Source organism: Epinephelus moara, chromosome 12, assembly GCF_006386435.1.
Source record: "Epinephelus moara isolate mb chromosome 12, YSFRI_EMoa_1.0, whole genome shotgun sequence".
Classification (NCBI taxonomy): domain Eukaryota; kingdom Metazoa; phylum Chordata; class Actinopteri; order Perciformes; family Serranidae; genus Epinephelus; species Epinephelus moara.
Genome location: NC_065517.1, coordinates 29,807,395 through 29,823,566, shown reverse-complemented (window position 1 = coordinate 29,823,566; position 16,172 = coordinate 29,807,395).

Genomic DNA, 16,172 nt, shown 5'->3' with positions numbered 1-16,172 from the left:
AGTAAACACAAATGCTGATGCACCATCATCACAGTAAGTGTTATCCGTCATAGGTCTAAGGATATTATTACTCATTCTGATTATTGTAACTGAGTGACTTCATATTTTTACACCACTGGCCGGTTTTCCTGTCGTATCATCAAAACACCCTGCGATTGAAAAAGGTTTTTATCTGAATGAGCTCAGGGCTTTTTTAACAAATAAACTTTGGAGAGTTTCCAGCTGACAACAATGGGAGAGCTCCGTATCGACAGCATCTTGCATTAATTCCATTAAATGCATGCCAGCATCAGATCGCTACAACACTGGCAGTCTGTGTGATATAAATCTTTGTTATGAATGCAAGCTGAGACAGTTTGATGGCAGTTTGGACTCTGTAACATCAGTGGTGTCTTGGAGGTCAACTTTTATCAACTTTGGGAATGAACAATTCCCTACAGTTACGTGCTTACATTTTCTGATGATGGAAATCAAACATATAAATGCATACATGTGGGTAAAGGAAAGTCTGATGTCTTAATGCAGAAAGTTACAGCTGTTATACTCCTGTCATCCTGCAGAGGTCAGTGTCACACAGTTTCATATGATGTACCCTGCTGTAAACTGCAAAGAAAATGTTGTAACACCAATTATTTATGAGGACAGAAGAATACTGTATTATATTTCCTTCATTCAAACAATCTGTAAAATTATAATTCATGTTATATATTGGCATAATGCCAACGTTGGGGCTTGTGCAGCAACATTCTTTTAAATTTCTCTTATAAAAAAAGTACAAGGAAAAAAAAAAAAATCTGAAGTAAACTCCAGGTGGACCAAATGTTCTTAACCATCCAAATCTGCTTTGCTCACTGATGAATCCTACTAGATCAGGGGTGTCAAACATACGGCCCGTGGGCCAGAAGTGGCCCGTTAAAGGGTCCAATCCGGCCCACTGGATGACTAGACGAAGGCTTTTCCACCCTGACCAGGATCAGTTCTCTGATATAACAATGAATACTTCCCATGACCATGTTTAAAGATACTGAACATTGTGCCAAATATCGTAAACCAGCAGCTTCAGTTCAAAAGAATCAGTATCAGGAAATGTCTTGATAAATGCACATGTAATGACAGTGAGAAGTAGACTGACTGAATGTGGAAAAACTGAGACATACAGTATTGGTGAAATTGCACTTATTTTTCGTGAGACATCTCAGACTGTTTATCTGTTTTGTAAAAGGATGAACGTCTACAGAATGTACTTGTAATTCTTTACACATAAAAGGGGGAAATATTGGAGCTGATGGTGCTTATAGGTTATTGTGCGATGGTTTTATTGGTCCGGCCTATCTGAGATCAAATTGGGCTGTACAGTATTTGGTCCATGAACTAAAACGAGTTTGACACCCCTGCTCTAGATCATAGGTAACGCCCCCAAACACTATATAAGGGCAGGCAAAAAAATACTTGAGAGTTGGAGAGAGTTTCCTTGTGTTGGGATGTTCTTCTCTTACCTTGGTAATAGTGCTCTTGACAACTTGTAAAATGTCCTCTTACCTAAGAGAAGAGCAAAAGAGAGAAAATGTATTCAGTTATCGCTTCCTGCATGAGGCCCATTGTGTCTTTTGAAAATCACGTTTTGGGCGTTTTGGACATTCACAGGAAATGAGGGGACAGAGAGAATAACATGCAACCAACCTTCCCAGCCAGATGCAAACCATTTAAGTCTCCCTTAAATGAACAGATTGTTTCGCTGACCACTGAGCCTGAATGCAACATTAACCTTGACAGCAGGGAAATGCATCCTCAGAACACACTGCATAGCCTCCAACTGGCATTATGTACATATTTCTTGGACACTAAATTCCTCATACATCATATTTCGGTCTATCTGCTGTGTACTAGAGTGTCCAACTGTGCACAGCCTCACATTTCCTGTCCTGCATGGTGGTCTGAGTCATCACAGCTGTGGTCTGTAAGCACTGGGCCACTCTGCCACGCACTGATCCTATCTGTGTTCATTTGGTCTTTATCAGTCTGATTGTCTGGCTTTCTTTGTGTCTAAAGCACAAGTGTTTTTTGGGTCTGGAAGACTTTTAAGACAAGCATAATTTTAATTTAATATTCAGTTAACCTGGAGGGCTTTAAGGGAAGGATTATTATAAAGTTGTCTTTCTCACTGTAGAAAACCTGCTTTGCTTTGTCGTGCCTTTATTAATCTATGCTTTATAATTTGCTCTGCTGTTTACCTAGGGCAGCAGAGCAAAGAAAACAGTGGGGGGTTCTTTATCAAATACAGAAGAATCCATCTGTTGAGCATAAGCTGAAATATTTTCATTCAGTACAAGATACTGCAGATGTTATAGGACCCAGCTAATATTTGTTCACTGTTACCAAAAGCTACCCCACAGGCGCAGCTCATAATAACACCAGTCTGTCTGCTGATGAACTGAGGGAACCACCATTAATCACGTCTCACGCTGTGCACCATGATTGATAAGCAGCCTCACCTTGAAATGAGCCATGATGTTAACACAAGATGACAAGACATGTGGGGTAAAGGTTGGGAGGCCTAATCACCCTCTCCCCTCCTTCTGTTCATCACTGCTGCCTTAGAGGAATAATGACGGGAAACGGTGGCTCACACGCAGATTGATGAGTGATCCCTGCAGAAGGCAACACATCATTAGCATCTTCTGACAGTAACCCCGCGCCGTCCTCTGGGGTGAAGACGGGCACGTCGACGACGGATGAAAAGAGATGTGCTTTCATCTTGCAATAATGTTGCTGATTTCAATGGTGTTCAATTGGGATTATGCTCCTCATAAACATGTTTTCTCTCCCAGGCTTTGATGTCATTAAATTAATGGAGTCCATCAATCAAGAGTGTTTGGTCCGATAGATGTGAGGGCTCTTGAAACGATGAGAGAAGATGTCTAAAAAACATTTTGCAAAACGAACATAATACAAAGAGATGGATGATGATGGATGTTTTTGAGAGGAAACTAGGTCTTGTAAATTGGACAAAAATGACTAGTTTGACATAATTCACAGATCTCATTAAATTCTTATGTATACACAATTAATTAATCCGTTCTCTGACTTAGACTTTTAATTACCTCACTAATCTGATACCACATGATCTCATTTAATGGGCTCTTTTGGTCTTAATATAAAGGTTTAACTTTACAATTAATAACAATTTTTGTACACCTCAATCTGTTTCCGAGTTTCAGACGAGTTTCAAACATGAAAGACGAGTTTCAAACATGAAAATAGCAATCTTCTGAGATTATTAAATATAATGAGCTATTCAAAATCCAACAGAAGCGAGGATTTGTCTCTATCATTAGATGCATATCAAGCATTTTATTCAGTATCCTGGCAGTACTTAATTCAAACCCCTTAATTCTGTTTTAATTTCCCAAAATAGTTCAGACTGCTCTCATGCAAAGTTCAAATGTATACCAATGAAAAGTAATGCACCAGAGCTTGTATAAAACACATGTAATCATGAGCCAGTAATTTATATACCCATGTAATAGGAAAGGCTGTGATCACGTGACCAATGGGCTGATTGGAGTAAAAAAGGAAGTACTATAAAGACCAAATATTTGCATAAGGAGGCAGGTTGGGGTGGTAGGTGGGTCAAACAACACAGGACTTCCCCCAGGAGACCGGTGTTCGGAAATGTGTGAAACCAAGTGAACTTTTAGGTATTTTAAAGTACGCTATCACTGTGTTTCTCTTCTTAAACCTAACCTATGAAACTTTATGTTAAGTATGTAATTTTACTTTAAGTAGGTAACATCATTTAGAAGGCGCTAATTGGTAAGATATCATGCAAACTGCTGTGTGAGGATAAGTTGAAAAGCTACAAATAATTCAAATTCATTGGCTTCGGTCAAAGTTAATGGTTATTGATCGGATACTTCTGCATTGGAGCTGGACTGTAGACAGGGATACCTACTGTCACCCCTATTGTTCGATATTAGTATTGAGCCAGTGGCCCAGCTCATGTGAGATGACAATATTATTTAGGTCCTGACACACCATGCGAACGGTCGGCCACCGGTCAATGTTGGTATGCATCTGTTGCACTAGTCTTTGCATTGTGTCCCACACCACTGGCACTAGTCAGCCTTTGTCTACATTTTTATTCTTTTGCTTATTCAGCAAAGATGGTGGAGCGCGTCAATGAATGAAAACACTCTCATTGGCAGGTTAGCTCTGTGCATGAGAGGAGAAACATAAGTGAGGAAAGTAAACAAACAGCTACAGCCAAGAAGGAGTGAGATCAAAACAAACTTGTTACATAAAGTTAGATTATTTTTTCTTTAGCCACTGAGCTCTTTGGTAGAAACGTTTCCATATGGTTTGTGCAATTGTTCACTAGCACAGGGTAAATATGCTTTATTCTGTCAACACTGGATTGTGTTGTTAAAGTGGCGAACTAGCGTCAAGAAGGTCGTCCAGTTTCCCTTTTTGAATGACAAATGATGATACAGATGACTGTATAGATGTCTTTTGGTTGTGTTCATGTCCAATTTTTGCTTGAGACAGGCAATGTGAGGTGATGCAATGGTCGGCTTTTGTCGCTGCTAGTTCTTTGATGTCGGTTTTGTGTGTCTGGGCCTTAAGGGCAGCACTATTAATAGAAAACAACAGAAGGTCTCTCTCTGCTGATGATGTGTTGCTCCTCTTAACACCCTGAAACAACAATACCATGTCTCAAAGAACTTATCTTCCATAACAGATATCAAAGACCTTTTTCATGGCAGACATTTTGACTTGCACAGGTGTATTTATTAACAATTACGATAGCGGCATTCCACTTAGGGGAGGTCCTGGTATTGTGCATGCTGGGTCAGTGGAGTAGCTTACTGGGACAATCAATGGAACTGAGCCATCGTTAATGTTATTAATTTCACTTGTGCTTTTCCTACTATGACAAATCAAAATGTCTGCTGTAAAAAAAAGGTCTACTCAGGATATAAATTCAACATGAATAAGACTGAAGCTATGGATGTCTGCGACCAAATATTCAAATTGGTTTCACTAAAGAGTGGCTTTAAAGGGACTAAGGATGGCTTTAATACTTAGGTATTTTAGTGCTGCAAACAGGCTTTTTTTAAAACATATTTCTGCGGTAAGAGTTACTGAATTTGTAATATATGTCTGTGAGGCCATTTACAACCTACAGTACAGTACTGTGCAGGCATCCAGGGGATTTTTTCAGAAATAATTAAGGTGAGGATGCTCTTTCATGGGTGTGTACATTCACCCATCTTTTTTTAAACTAAAAATACATCAAGTGACAAGATTGTGTAAAGTGAAAGGAGTCACTCATAGTGACAGACCCATAGAGAATTACAACCCAGCTCTACACAGCATTACAGCATCTTTCAGCTTCTTTTCAGCTAAAAAATCTCTGATAAATCCACTGTACGCCACCTGTCAATCACCAAACGGCAAACAAACATAGTGAGTGACTGGCTGGTGAACATAGTGAAGCATTTAGAAGCTAAAGAGCCTCCCACAGGAGTTCGTGGTGAGCATATACAGAGCTGGGAAAGTGGATACTGGAAATACTGGATATTCACCCCAAAGTGGTCCATAAAAACATATTATTGCTCCTAGTGGCTATGAGAAAACTACCAGGATAGTGGTGGCGCATACAACAATATACATCAGAAAGACTAAGGGGTGTCCACCTTTTTTGAATGGGGGCCAGATAAAACAACGTGAAAATACCTGGGGCCAACTGATTCTCGCATAATGTAGTGTATGATAGTCCTATCATTGTAAGGTGAAGGGTAAAAATGCGAAGTAATCTTGCTCGATTAAACGTGCAATATGTAATTTTCTGCCGCTAGGGGTCTCAAACCAAAACAATAACAGAAGACGGAGTTGGATGACATCATGAAGTAGCGTGGGATCATGGGAGTTGTAGTCATATAACAGATACAGATCTTACTTAGCTTTACAGTTAGCGATGGCTTCTCCCTCTCTGCTGCTCTCTCTTGCTCAGTGCGTCTTATGTTTAGCTATTCCTCTGCCTCTTTTATAAATGCAGTTCATTTACCGGCTTCAGCTCAGCATTATAGAAACCTATCGTTAGATGTTGTGGAGGCCGCTGGCCGGAGCGCTGGTGCCCCGGCAGGCAGCAGTGCTTGCAATACACTGGTGGAAATTATTAATATTTCGATAACATCAGCCAGATGTTTGCTTACCTGTCTAGTAGAACACATGCAAGGTTGGCGTCGAATTGTAGTCCTAGATTTTCACAAAGCTCTCTCCATCTTGGAAAGGCCACACCAATATTTATCCTTGATTTAGCTTTCTTCTTATCCCACATTCTTCTGGGATCGCTTGGTTGACCAGTACGTTTCCGTTTTACCGGCTTGTTTACCGGGACAGCTTCGGTGTCAGAAGGTGCAGCAACCATCAATGCATAATCATGATCCATGACGAGTTAGCTTAGCCTAGCAACAGTAACGTTCATTCTCTGACGTCTCATCCGGTCTGCTTCTTCTTCTTCTCCTTCATTTAATGGCTATGGTGACTGGAGTTGCGTCGCCATTGACATGCAACCTAATGACACGGTCTGTAACTTTTATCAATATTTCATATTTATCTTGATTTGAAAAATTGTTGGAAACATTTCTGATAATCAAAGTACACAACTAAACAAAATATATAATACAAAATATATAATATTGGTTTAGTCGTTTTTAGACATTTTTATGTGGAAAAACTACATATTATATCTTTAACCATTATTGTGTAAAGGACCATATATGGTATATTTTGAAAGTCAAGCTGAGGGCCGATTAAAATTGGTCTGCGGGCCTCAATTGGCCCCCGGGCCAGACTTTGGACATGCCTGCTCTATAGGCTACCCACTGACAAACCAGATTAGCCAAATGCTTCAAGCTTTAACACAAACACACCTGCAAAAGGTAAGATCTGGTTAGTCTACACAACAGGCTGATTATATTCTCGCTTTTCTAACAAAAATGAAGTCTTATATGGAGGCCATTTGTGCTAATGGAGTTTTCTTTGGTGAAAGAAATCTGCAAACAGGGGCACAATTTATGAAGAGCTGCTTTCTTTCGTTGGACTGATTGGGACGGATTTAGGAAGCCATCTGCTAGATTGATATTTCCTCTTGATATATGAGTTTTTTATCACTCCATTTACTGTAGGGAAGCCTTAAAGCCACGAGGTAGCAGGAGCCCCACCACTCGCTCAAATGTATCTGGTAATTGACCACCGCGGTTGTGCTCAATGATGAGTCAAGGGCACCGGTAACTACAGGGAAATTTAATTATATGTGCGCTGGAGCAGTAAAAACTATTCAAGGATACTGCTGGCCTACGCAGTGTGGGCTGAAATGTGACTATACAATGTTCTCTTGGACCTTCTGTCTCCACTGTTAAGTGTTTAAGGATGAAATGATCCCATTAATTTCAAGAGAATATGAACAATCAATATAATTGATAAATTCTGGTATTAATGCAAGCATATATCTCTCAGATAAATATACTCCATTCAATCACATAAACCTTTCACCGGACAGTAAAACACTCGGCTACATTTCACACAGCTGCGGACTTACGTAACACCTTGGACCGTGTGTCATGGTCATACGAGTCTTTTGTTAGCTCACCAACTAGACAGCTCATCATCCCTGATCAGTATGCAGCGTGGTGCTCCTGCCCATTTTTAAGATCCCTGCTGTCACCATCTCCTTTCTGTTGAAGGTTTGTGTAGCAAATGTCAATGTAAATATTCATATATGTGGCTTTGACCTTGGAGGCCGTCTCTCTGCACTATATGCTTTCTCTGCCTGTTTTTATATTCAGTGTCAGAAAGAGGAAAATCAAGCAGAATATAATGTAAAGCTGGAGGTGAGATGTTCTGTCAACATGTGATATGGAAACTGTCAGACTGATTTGCATTGTGTGAACTTCTTTTTGTCTTTTGCATTGAAATGTATTTATATAAAATATAACTCATGCACAGTACAGTGTGGGAGCTATACGCAATGCTTTTATCCTGTCATGCCATTTTATTCAAAGGTATCCTTTGCAGGATTCTCCTAATGAAAAATGTATAGACTCATACAAAAGTAAGCCCTCTCATTATCACTTGTGACCCATTAGAAGCGTGTGGTGGTGTATTTATCTGCAGAGACTCTCTCCTGTCTTATTTTCGTCATATTTTGCTGTGGTCAGGATGTTGCCCGGCACAGCATGAAGGTGAGGTCAGGGCTTTGCAGTAAGGTAGTGACCAGATTCTAGACCATAAGCAGCATGCATCCAAGAGGAAGCTACAAAAATTGTGGAGACAGCACTGACAAATACTAAGTGGACAAAGCTGAGGTTGGCTTTCGCTTTCACTTTCTGGTGATACTGTAGAAAAGTAGCTGACAATTCCTGCATAGTATACCTTTAAAGGAGCTGTATACATCATTCAGAGGATTTGTGGTTCAGAGTCTGGGACAGTGTTAATTTTGTTGACAAAAACCAATGACCAATGACCTTTTTTTCCATGACGGAAACAAGACAATGACGAGTTGAAAATAGAGCTTGATAATAAAAACTAAGACGAAATCTATGTTTCATTTTCACTGACGAGAGGAGACGTGACGAAAATGTTAGTGGTGGACTATCAGACATTAAAAGCCAAGAACAGTCATGCTTATAATTATTTTCAAATGCCGCATGAGCGACAGGCTGGTAAACCTCAGTAAATAGTTGGCGGTAGGATGTTTTTGTAGCCGCCGAATGGAAGCGGAGCAAGGAGCCACTGGCCGCCCGACTTCACAACTGATCCCCATGGGACTCGAGGTGGTGGCTAGCAGTTAATGGTGCTAGCAGCTAATAGTACTACCAATGCTACTAGTGCAAACAGTGTTAACAGCAGCAACAGTGCTGAAAGACCTAAAGGTGTTAACCTGGGGGGAACTGAAGGATGGGCACTACGCTGTGGGTTAGAAAGGTGTTATCATTGGTAACCGCCATATGAGCACAATGCAGAGCAGCAGCAAGTAAAGGTTCCCAACATGTAAGTGGAAGCGAACGGTGTTGGCAGTAAGCTGTGCTACCAGCAGAAACAGTGCTAACAACAGCAACAGTGCTGACAGAGCCAATGGTGTCTAGTAGCTAATGTTGCTACCAGTGTGAACAGTGCTAACAGGTGCTGAAAGAGCTGATAGTATTAACTTTGGGGAAACTGAATGGTGGGCAATACGTGTCTGCAACAACATTGTAGGTCGGGACAGTGTTATTGGCAATAATTGCTGTATGAGCGCAGTTCAAAGCAGGGGCTCCACTGGGCCGTCTGCCACAACAAAAACTGACATAAAAGTTTGGATTACAACACACACACACAGAGGATGCGTGACTTTATTCTCCCTCTGGACGTCATTACTCCTCTATATATGTGATTTGTTGCTATATTAATGCTCTGAACTGCATATACAGCTCCTTTAATGGGGACTAATACATACTTGCTTTACTTCTGAGCCAGAAAACTCTTTGGACTTTGGAGGGTGTCATCCAGCATAATGTTTCCAATCTTACACTGTAAGTACCTGAGAGTCATCAGGAGGATTGCAAAATGAACTATAAACAGTCAAAGTCTGCAGTCACTTATTAAATCCCTGCCATCTTTCTGCCTTCTCATTACTTATAAAGTTCTTTTACTGGGCACTGACCACCAAGCAATTAACATTTTGAATCTTCCCTCCTGCCAGGTGAAGTTATTTTGGGTATTTTTAACCCTGTCCTCATGAGAACGGGTTAGAAAGTTTTCAAATGAAATGATGACTAAGGAATAAAGAGAAAAATGTGACATAAAGCCGGGAAAAGAGCTGAATATGGTTCAGAACCTGGAAGATGATTGAAGGTGACCCTCTGTCTTTTAAAAAGGTCTTCTGCATTTTTACTTGCTTAATTTATTCATTAAAAACAAGCTGTTTGAGACACCACCTGCCTAGAGTGATTTCCATGTTACAGTGTTTGTGAATGAATTAGCCCAGTGATGGGAGGGTGATGCATTTTTAATGTATACAGTGGCCTAAATTCCAAACTCCATTTATATAATCAACAGCATAAATAACATCAAAATCAATTAATTCAAGCACATTTGGAACATGAAAAAAAAGTGCTTGCTAGTGAGAATTTGTTTGAATTATTGGGTCTCTATAAATTAAAGAGGATGGTTTAAACCTGCTCTACATAAGAATTGTCCTGAGATAACTTTTGTGATGATTTGGTGTGTATATAAGGCAGCATGGTGGTGCAGTGGTAAGTGCTGTTGCCTCACAGCAAGGGGGGTCCTGGTGTGGGTTTAAACCCCGGGGTGTGGGAGCCCTTTTGTGCGGAGTTTGCATGTTCTCCCCGTGTCAGCGTGGCTTTTCTCCAGGTACTCTGGTCTTCCTCCCACAGTCCAAAGACATGCAGGTTAACTGGTGACTCTAAATTGTCCGTAGGTGTGAATGTGAGTGTGAATGGTTGTCTGTCTCTATGTGTCAGCCCTGTGATAGTCTGGTGACCTGTTCAGGGAGTACCCTGCCTCTCACCCAGTGTCAGCTGGGATATGTCGGTGAAGATTGGGTGATTTACCCACCAACAATTGCAGGTGCAGGTGTCGTGGGGCACCTCCTTTAGAGGAGGACACCACTACGACGCCACTTATCACCCACCACAGTGCAGTCATTGAGATCCCTCCCCAGACAACTAGAAAAAATTCACATTTAAGAAGCTGAAATCAGAGGATTTTGACTTTTTTTATTAAAAGATTAATAATTAATAAACTCATAAACTAATTGATTAATTAATTACTTTTGCAGCTACTTCTACTTGTGTACAATACATGTCTCTTGATGCTGAGGTGACGGCAAACTGACACTAAGAGCAAACTTCACCATGTCTATTTATCCTGTACTTGACAGCAACAAACAAGATATACATTCACAAACTGCTGGCATTTCTGTATGCAATCTGTAAAATACAAAATGTACTGCAAACACTGGAAGTCGACATCTGACTCCAAATGGAAAGATGTTGCATCAATTCAGAGAAAAACAGAGCAAACATAACCTTTGGCACATCTGAGGCATCAGCTCTGCAGCTGTTTCATCCCTTTGCCTTTGGACACAGTGTGCATAATCCACAGGTTTTTTAATAACATAGCACCACACTACACTCGCCTGCCACTTTACTGGGTACATCTGTTCAACTGCTCGTTAATGCAAAAAGCTAATCAGCCAATCACATGGCAGCAACTCAATGCATTTAGGCATGTAGACATGGTGAAGACGACCTCCTGAAGTTCAAACCGAGAATCAGAATGGAGAGGAAATGTGATTTAAGTGACTTTGAACGTGACATGGTTGTCTGAGTATTTCAGAAACTGCTGATCTACTGGGATTTTCACACACACCATGGTCCAAAGAAGAGGAAATATCCAGTGAGCAGCAGTTCTCTGGGTGAAAATGCCTTGTTGGTGCCAGAGGTCAGAGGAGAATGGCCAGACTGGTTCAAGATGATAGAAAGGCAACAGTAACTCAAATAACCATTGGTTACAACCAAGGTCTGCAGAAGACCATCTCTGAACCAACAACACCTTGTCCCTTGAAGCAGATGGGCTACAGCAGCAGAAGACCACACCAGGTGCCACTCCTGTCAGCTAACAACAGGAAACTGAGGCTACAGTTCACACAGGCTCACCAAAACTGGACAATAGAAGATTGGAAAAACGTTGCCTGGTCTGATGAGTCTGGATTTCTGCTGCCACATTCAGATGGTAGGGTCAGAATTTGGTGTAAACAACATGAAAGCATGGATCCATCCTGCCTTGTATCAACGGTTCAGGCTGCTGGTGGTGGTGTAATGGTGTGGGGGATATTTTCTTGGCACACTTTGGGCCCCTTAGTACCAACTGAGCATGGTTTAAACACCACAGCCTACCTGAGTATTGTTGCTGACCGTGTCCATCCCTTTATGACCACAGTGTACCCATCTTCTGATGGCTACTTCCAGCAGGATAACGCACCATGTCACAAAGCTCAAATCATCTCAAACTGGTTTCTTGAACATGACAATGAGTTCACTGTACTCCAATGGCCTCCACAGTCACCAGATCTCAATCCAATAGAGCACCTTTGGGATGTGGTGGAACGGGAGATTCACATCATGGATGTGCAGCTGACAAATCTGCAGCAACTGTGTGATGTCATCATGTCAATATGGACCAAAATCTCTGAGGAATGTTTCCAGCACCTTGTTGAATCTATGACACAGAGAATTACGGTAGTTCTGAAGGCAAAAGGGGTCCAACCTGGTACTAGCAAGTCTGTTATAAAGACACTTCCTCCTTTAATATTCCAAAACCCACAGGGCTGTATGTGTTTTAAGAGTGTCAATCTGATACAGTATCACACAAATCATCAGTCTCACTGCTCCCACACTGCGAGGGAAAATTATTCCATTATGCGTATTCGTCTACACAGAGCTTGAATTCATTTAGCAGGTCTCTGTTGTTGTTTCACCCAAATTACACACAAAACCAAGGAATTCGCTCCCTCACGCAGTAAACAGCCGAGCAACAGGGGCAACTGGTGCAGTCGAGCAATTACGTTGAAAACAAACAACTCGATCCGAAATTAGAATGAAGCGGAATTGAAGTGCAGGACGTGTTGAGTGCTGCTGTGCAAAACTAAAAAGCCATAAGCCTGAGTGCTGCTCGTGTCGTTTCAGCTCCATTGTGCGCCGTTCATTGGATTCCTTATGGCACACTCTCCTGTGTGATTGAAGCTTTGGTTATCTCTCCAACATTCTCTCGTTTCTTTTTAATGCTGCGATAAATCACTCCCAATGTATCTACCACTCTGATCAGTTATAATATTTCCACTCGTATGAATTACTTTGATAGGCCTTTTTTTTGAAAACATAAAACATTATGAGGTATAACGAACTCAAGCTCTAATTCACACATAATTCTACAGACATTAGCAGCTATTCTATCTGGCTGATGCCTTTACTGACTGCCATTTGATGAAGACGGCCTCTGATTTAACTGCAGAGAATGATATCTCATGGCTAAAGGATGAAGCTGCCTCCATTTTCTTTCTTGCTGTTCCTCAATGTGTTGATTAATGTGTAAAGGTTTGAGTCTGTTGCCTGTTTTCCACAATGAATCAGCTGATCTACAGTGATGGAGCTGTTTTTGACTTGAGCCTGAGAGCTTTGATACAAACTTCCAACAAGTCAGCAACTTAGCAGATTTATGTCCTCTTGTGCTTCCTGCTGGACATGCGAATCAAGACTTTGCATTAAATTTGGCATGCTACTTTTAAAGACTGCAGAGCGTGGGCTGCATCACTTTGGGATTTCTGCTTAATGTGGGATCCAAGGATGGCGAGCATCTCACAGGACTAAAAAGAGACTGCAAGAGGATTTCTCAGTGGCAAAGAACATAAATCCCCAGCATGGTACAGCCATAAGTATAACAGTGTGTGAGCCAAGAGCTTCTTTTCTGTGAAAATCATTACAATTTATTTGCAGGAATGTAGTTGGAATTAATGGCAAGCGAGCATTTATGTATATGTGGAATTAAAGTTGCACTCTTTGGTTCCTTTCAGCCATTTCAAAGCACCTTTGCAGGATTTTTGTACCAGTGTCATGGTGTATCTTAGCTGGTCTTTGTCATCATGCGTAGTTATCCTTTTTTAACTTCTAGTATATATTAACATACTTTTTGGCTTTTCTTTGTAGTAATCTCATTTTGGGTTTTATATTGCTTGTTTTCGAGCTGTACACTTTCATTCTGTATTTCCGTGGTCTCATGTTGCTGCCTTTTTCTGGTTAAATAAAGGTCAAATAATATAAATGAAAATACAATTAAGCACAAATCACACGCCCAGATTACTTCGTCCTGATTTTGAGTCTCACGCTGAGGCAACATCATGATAAATCTTCATTTGAACAGCTGGTTATTTTGCAATTGATGTGTAACTCTGACTGAAAACCTTGAAACTGTGAGATGACATTTACTCCAGGAAAATTGTTTTATATAATGAGCTCAATAAAGAACTGGAGGGAAGTCCAGTGTGAAGGATTTAGGGGCATGTATTGGGAGAAGTGGAATATTATATAACAATGTTTTCTTTTGTGTATAATCACCTTTGTCACCTTAGAATGAGCTGTTTGTATCTACATATGGAGCGGGTCCTTGTCTATGGAGTCCACCATGTTACACCACCATGTTTCTACAGTAGCCCAGAAAGGACAAACCAAACACTGGCTCTAGATGGGGCCATTTGAGTTTTTGCGTTGGCCACTTCAGTTAGCAGCTCCCCAGTGACAAAACGCAGATTTTTTTTTTATGTGAAACTGCTTTATTCAGTGTTTTTACCTGTTGGAATCACCAGGTCCATATGTTTCGGAGAGGAGGAGACCTCTGCAGATAATTCAGCTCCCTGTGAAAACCCCCTGAACATCTGGATCTGAAGTTATCAGAGGAAAAAGGTAGAGCACACATTAGCAGGTGCTGGGCTAACAACCTGTCTGCAACACGCTGAATAGCACTGGAGAAACCCTGATTTGTAACATGAAACTACTTTATTCAGTGTTTTTACCAATTTAAATCACCAGGTCTGTTTGTTTTGGAGAGAGAGAGACCTCTGTGGATAATTCGGCTCCTGTTAAAAACCTCCTGAACGTCTGGATCTGAAGTTATCAGAGAAATAAGGTAAGCACACGTTAGCGGGCGCTGGGCTAGTGGCTCATCTGTGACACGTTGAGCAGCGTCAGAAAAACACTGTTTTTTTAATGTGAAACTGCTTTATTTAGTGTTTTCACCGGTTTAAAACCCGACGTTTATTTGCTTTAGAGAGGAAGAGACCTCTGTGGATAACTTGGCTCCTGGTAAAAACCCCTCAACATCTGGATCATAAAAAAATGTGAGTAAACATTAGCAGGTGCTGTGCTGGCAGCCCATCTGGGACAAGCCGAACAGCTTTGGAGAAACACTGATTTGCAATATGAAACTGATTTTCAGTGTTTTTACCAGTTTAAATCACCTGGTCTGTTTGTTCTGGAGAGGAAGGCAGCTCTGTGGATAATTCAGCTCTTGGTAAAAACCTCCTGAATGTCTGAATCTTAAGTTATCAGGGAAAAAAGTAGAGCACACATTAGCATGTGCTAAGCTGAACAGCGTCGGAGAAACCCTGGTTTGTGACACAAACTGCTTTATTCAGTGTTTTTCCCAGTTTAAATCACCTGGTCTGTTTGTTCTGGAGAGGAGGAGACCTCTGTGGATAATTCAGCTCCTGTTAAAAACTTCCTCAACAATGAACACTGACAGAAACCTAAGCGGGAGCTCACACTTGACACATGGGAGACGTTACAGCTGGTTGCAATCTGCATCCTCACCACCAGATGTCACTAATCCTATGAATGCCACACACTGCTCCTTTAATACACAAGCTGAAAAGACAAATATGTGTCTCATTCTCATAACTAACCCTACATGATAAACTGACTCTACATATAAAACACAGCACAAAGAACACGGTCAACACAGCGAGCGTCTCAGTGTCTCATATTGAGATAAATGCCAAAGAAAAGTCAGCTATACAAATAGACAGCTGTCATGGTAACTCCAATATCTAATATCTGGCTTTAAACGCTTTTTACAAAAGCCTTTGTCTGCTCGGGCTCACAGAGGACTGGTGAGCACATGGAAACCATGGCAACGCCTCAGAGAGGGGGGAAACAATCTTCTCTTGACCACTAAAAGGTTTGGAGTGGTTCATTTAGCAGACAAAGATGTGGGAATAAAGTTTCCAAAGGGGGCAACACACACTTCTGTGTTATGAATTATGCGTCTCCTTTTATTGCAGTTATAAAACCTCATGTGCATGATGTGTGTGTGTGTGTGTGTGTGTGTGTGTGTTTTATATATACATCCCTCATCCTGTGATTCCTCCTTTAACATTTGATGACTTGTTTCGCTGTGCCATGAATAAAGACTGCAGCAGGCTGCATGTGCTGGCAGGTTCCCCACAGACAAGCAATTTGATGTGGAACGCTGGTCCCATGAGGCAATGCACTCAGCTTATCAACATGATTCATCTCCGTGATAACACGGTGTGTCTTGGGGGGGGGGGGGGGGGG